This window comes from Nannospalax galili, unplaced genomic scaffold (assembly GCF_000622305.1).
Source record: "Nannospalax galili isolate Female #2095 unplaced genomic scaffold, S.galili_v1.0 scaffold233, whole genome shotgun sequence".
NCBI lineage: Eukaryota > Metazoa > Chordata > Mammalia > Rodentia > Spalacidae > Nannospalax > Nannospalax galili.
This window is the reverse complement of record NW_008333818.1, coordinates 1,314,247-1,320,246: the sequence shown is the minus strand read 5'-3', so window position 1 is coordinate 1,320,246 and position 6,000 is coordinate 1,314,247. Positions and strand designations below refer to the sequence as shown.

At 40.6% G+C, this 6,000-nt stretch overlaps 1 pseudogene; it reads right to left on the bottom strand.

Annotated features, from left to right (window-relative positions):
• Positions 1-2,903: 2,903 nt before the first annotated feature.
• LOC103730431 overlaps positions 2,904-6,000 on the bottom strand; it is a 41,057-nt pseudogene continuing 37,960 nt past the window's right edge.

Here is a 6,000-nt window from a genome sequence, read left to right as displayed (position 1 = left end):
TGGCCTCAGGAACTTGGGTGTTGGACTGACCTGAGATCCTGGCCGTAGCCGTGCTACGCAGGGATGCAAAGGCAGATGGGGTGGGAATAAGCCCCAAGATTTCCCAGGGAGTCGATTGAGTAGCTGGGTTGTACTGGATGCAAAGGATCAGGGAAAGGAAAGGTAAGCCTCGGAGCCCCAGAAAGAGGCTGTCAGCCCCAGAAAGAGGCTGTTGTGTGTTGCAGGACCAGGGAAGTAGAGGGAGGTGAGGATGGGGCCAGATCCAGAGGCACTGGCTCCCCAGGTGTCTGGGGCCCCAAGACTAGGAATGGCACAGGCCCAAGGTAGGAGTAGAGAACAGGGGGGGAGATGGAAGGGTGAACTTGGCTTGGGGAGTCAAGGCCCGGAGGGCTGCGGACAGACTTACCCCAAGAGAGGCCTGAGGGCAGGAGAGCAGGCCAGGAGAGTTAGCCCGTGGTGCAGGTCCAGGGAAACAGGGAGAGGTGAGGGCAGGGCAGGGCCAGGTCCCGAAGCAGTGCTCCTGGAGCCCAAGCAAGGCACCAAGCTGGCCTGGGCGAAAAGGATCAGGAAGCAGCACCGGTTCCCCAGGTGTCTGGCAACCCAAGACCAGGAATGGCGCAGGGCTCAAACCAGGAGCAGAGAACAGCGGGGGAGATGGAAGGGCGAATGAGGCCTGGGAAGTCAAGGCACAGAGGGCTCAACGATAGACCCACCCCAAGAGGCCTGAGGATAGGAGAGCGCTATTTTATATTTTAAGAAAGACTTTTGTTACATTCTCCAGGCTGGCCTCAAACCCAACAATCCTTCTGTCCCAGTCCCGCAAATTCTGGGATTACAGATTATCCACCTGGCTCTTGGTCTGATTTAAACAAGAAGATTTCTAAAGTTATATCATGGGGTTACACTTCAGCATTTCTATAGAATCACTTCACTGCCCAGCATCCCTGCTATGCGAACATGCCCTTGGTTGTCAGGAATATGTGTTCTGGTTGATTCTCCTGTACTATTCAGTGAGACCAACATGCAAGAGATATTCTACTAAACCAACATTTAGTTTGATAGTATTAACACCTTTTGAGACGCTGCTCTTGAAAGCTTTAGAATAGGTTTACATTTAGGGCTTTAGATGATATGAACCTTGCACTTTGCACCCTGAGGTTCTGTATGAACATGTTTATCAATGAGAGAACTGCAATATAATTTACTTGAAGAGATAAAAGCAGGAAAGTACTTAAATTGCTTCAAAGCAGTGAGAAGACCAGATATTATTATCTTCTTTTCTTATTTTAATTTCCTTGACCCTTTTTCAATTATTTCTTTTACACCATTTAGGCTTTACAACTTTTTATTTATTTATTTTATTTTGCATGTATGAGTGTTTTGCTTGTATATGTGTATGTGCACCCATGTCATGCAGTGCCCATGGAGGCCAGAATATAGTGTCATATCTCCTAGAATTGGAGTTGCAGATGGTTGTTAGCCTCCATACGGGTGCTGGTAACCAAACCTGGGTCCTCTGCAACAGCAGATAGTGCTCTTAATCACTGAGCCATCTCTCCAGACCCCAGTATTTAGGATTTTCATTAGACATGTAACCTACTCTTAAATCTCTGTCATTAAACTTATAGGTTTGACTAGGGTCTTCTATGCATTCAAAGAAGGGATGGAAAAAAATCTTCAGTATGAAGCCCTGAGGATCTTATCTGCCAAATGGACTGACCATTTCTAATGCTGCAAAATTTACATTAAAGTTTCTATACTTTTCATTGTGTTTGGCTGAAGAGAGTATACTTTCTTCGATTAATGATTCTGAGTGTTAGATAGCTGACTCAGTGCTTAAGAGTGGTTGCTGCTGCTTCAGAGAACCTGGAACCCACATGGTGCCTCACCACTGCCTGTAACTCTGGTTCTAGATCTGATGCCCTCTTTTGACCTGTGTAGTCATCAGACATATATGTGGGGGCACATATATATGTGCCGACTCAATCATATACACATAAAATAAAAATAAATGAATCTTTTAAAAAGTAATCATGTTTTGATATTTTTATATTATCTAGTGTCTTGCTGCCGATATTGTTTCTAAACTTTCAGAGTGAGTTTCTGAACTTATTAAACATCAGAAAATTTATAACATTTTTGTTTGAGTTTTTTCAGTTGATGAATAATAACTGTACATATTTATGGAGCACAATGTGCCATTTTATGCATATATGACACCCCTATATGCTCCCTAAAATTTTTCTGAAACTGAATATTGTATGGTATTATCTAAAACATAGAGCTTCCCTTGATCAGTAATAAATGGTCTCATATGCAAGCAACCTTTGATGGTTTTCTTATCAGAATAAAATAAGGCTCTGCTTGATCTGTCTCTGTTTATTCTTTCCAGCATTCCAACAGTCACTGTGCACACAAGTAGTAGTCACGATTCAAAGTCAGCCCGATTGGCCTTGACCAAATGCTCTCATTGTCACGCTGGTGCACACACATTGTTACATGCAACTACCGCACCATTTGAAAGGGGTCTGCAAATGTGAAAGTGCATTATGTTCCCAATGAGAACACAAAAATGTATTCTCATAATTGAGTAGAAAAAGGACACCCAGTCTAAAGAACTGGTCCATGGTTGCTGACAATGAGGCAAATCAATTACTATAAGCCATGAAGTAGAAATGGAGAGCAGGAACTCCTAAGCAGCAGAGATTAGTGCCGCTGAACATGCTGCTGTGACATAGAAATGTATCCACATCCCGCACCCAGCACAGCCACTTAGCCTCCTGCATAACATCACCAGCACATTATGTCATCTATTCTGCATTGCTATGGCAATGCCTAGCATGTCTGAACTGAGTGCAGAACACAGAAGCAATGCTCTTTTCTCTAGTGATTCTTATAAGTCATCAGGTTCTTAGCGTTGATGTGGATCCAGAGAATGTCCCAGGCCCCTTTACTTCCTCATTCCTTAGATTGTAGATCATGGGGTTTGGCATGGATGTTAAGATGACACAGAGCAGGGAAATCAACTTCTGAAGGACGGAAGACCTGGAGTGGGACTGGGTGTATGTGAAAATGGCCGTGCTGTAGCACAGGGCAGCCACAATGAGGTAAGAGGCACAGGAGTGCAAGATTTTCTTCCTTCTCTGTGGACTGGATTTTCAGGATTTTCAGGATGGTAGAGATGATCTGTATGTAAGATAAGAGAACCAGGTAGAAAGGGGGTCATCAGAAGAATGATGCTAGACACGATGATAGCAATTTCATTGGAAGAGGTATCCACACAGGCCAGCCTGACCACAGCTAGGAGCTCACAGGAAATATGATCCATGTACTTGGGCAACTGGAAGGTGATGGCAATATAGACAAGAGAGTTAATGGAGACAAAATGGAAGATTTGATGACAAACTTTGTGCATAGCCCTTCATGCATTATGAGTGAGTGTTGCAGAGGGCCACACACTGTCAATAACAGTAGAAGAAACCCAATCCCATCCAAGTCCAGGGAAAAAGAAGAACTGGGTTGCACAGCTCATGAATGAAATTGATTTATGGGCTGAGAGAAATTAACCCAGAAATTTGGGGACTATGCTCGTGGCATAAAATACATCCACAAGGGACAGGTTGGTGAGAAAAAGTATATGGGAGTTCTGATATTAAAACCAAGATATGAAGAAGTGAGAATACTTGTGCTCAATTAAAATTAAATTATCAGCTTGAAATAGGTTGTTTTAAAGTATAAAGTTATAAAGTCAGCTGTCCAGTCAGATCAGAAGAACAATGAAGAAGTTTCCCAGCACTGTCACCAGGTACATCATCAAGAACAGGACAAAGAGGGAGACTTGAGTGTCGCAGTCCTTGGACGGGCAGAGGAGGATGGATTCAAGCACCCATATGTGGTTCTGTTTCCATGTGAACACGTGAACATTTTTGAGCTGCAAAGCAGGTCAGAAAAAAACAGAAGTCCCTGAATCAAAGAACCTGAAGAACTTCTTTAGGATCTGTCACACGTGAGGCATGCTAACTTTGGTCACATTTCTCAGGTGATTCATGAGGCCCAAAGGACATGTTTGATTCCAATCTACAATGTGCTTATTCTGCATCAGAGACATGGTGGTACTTTACTGTGCATATGTGCGATCTCAGAAAGGCTGAATAAAGCTAATAAACAATGAATACAAAGAACCAATAGAGAGGGCTGGACGGATAGCACTTTGTTTAGAGTGCAAACTACTCTTGTAAATGTCCTCAGCTCAGTTCCCAGTACCCATGTAGTAGGCACAAATACCTGTAACTCTATCTCCAGGGGATCTGACACCTTCATCTGTCCTCCCTGGGCACCTGCACTCATGTGCACATATACACACAGACACACACAAGTATAAACAAAATTTAAAATAAAATAAAATCCTTAAAAGGAATAAGTTGATAATGAAGTACAATTTTTGAAAGCTTTATATCTTTACTGACCTACCTTAGTATCAAAGGCATGGAGATTTATTTCTGGTGATGTGAGTGAAATGGTGAGATAAAGTCTTGAGTTCCACTCCTCCATCTGTAGTTTATACATGAGTGCCCCCCAAATATGAATGTATTAAAGAATCTGTCCCTAGGGACAAGCGCCCTGATAGGTTAGGCAATCCTAAGTGGTCATCCCTAAACATATGTACATACAAGCAACACTAAATGGACTTAGTAGGTCCTCTCTCCCTCTTCCTCTCTCCCCCTCCTCTCTCTCTCTCTATATATATGTAACTATATATAGTTATACATAACAATATATATTATTACATATATGCAACAATAATCATTCATGTATAGGAGGTCATGAATTGGAAATGGAGTTGGAGCAGATGGGAGGGGTTAGAAGGGGAGAAGGAGTGGAAATGATGTAAATATAGTACTCATGTATGAAATTCTCTAAAAAGTAAAAAATTTAAGTGAAAAAAAGAAATCTTGCAGACTGGAAAGAGTAGGATGATCTATATTCTCACAGCACTAAAGGCTAAAACAGCACCAACCACTCAGAGATGCTGACTTTCAGAAATGAAGTATAAATGAATTGTTCCCAGTCAAACTAAGTTAAAGTAGCTTATACCCATAAGCTAGGCCTTACAAGATTGGCTAATGAGCACTATTTCAGCCAATACAAAATGCTGCTAATTACTGACATGCAACATCTGAAAATACAAAACCCAGTGTTATAAATCAAACAAAGCCAAATTAAGACTACTCAAGGTCTGCAATAAGGTGTTTATGGCAGTTTTGTTCTTAATGCCTGTTATACATTTAAGAGCCAAAACTATCAACAAAAATTGTCTACAATAAATTATAGAAGAGTATACCATATAAAATCATCTAAGTTCTGATATTAAAACCAAGATATGAAGAAGTGAGAATATTTGTGGTCAATTAAAATTAAATTATCAGCTTGAAATAGGGTGTTTTAAAGTATAAAGTTATAAAGTATCCTATGTAAGCCTTTTGGTAACAACAAATTAAAAAAATTAAAACAACAACAAAAAAAGAAAGAAAGAAACAGTCCTCTACTGCAAACATAAACAAAACTAGAAAGGACACAGACAATATTAAAGAAAAACTATCAAACCAACTACTTGCAAGACAGTGGGAAAAACAATGTATCTATCAGTAATTCCTTGAATGAAATAAGTTAAATGTTGCTGTTAAAAAAGAAACAGATTGGCTTAACTGATTTAAAAAGATCCAATTATAAGCTGTCTGAAAGAAACTCACCTGCTTTTAGTCAAGGGACAAACACAGACTGAAAGAAAAAGAGTGAGAAAATATGCTCCACATACAAGAAGGAAAAAGAGCAGCAATAGCTATACTTCCATCACATCAAGAAGATTTGAAGCCAAAAGCTGTAAGAAGCAACAAAGGAAGATGTTAAAGATGTCATATATTATGAAATGGTAAATCAATCAACTATTACAGTGTATTAATTACAAATGTTCATGTACCTCAACATTGGATCACCTAAATA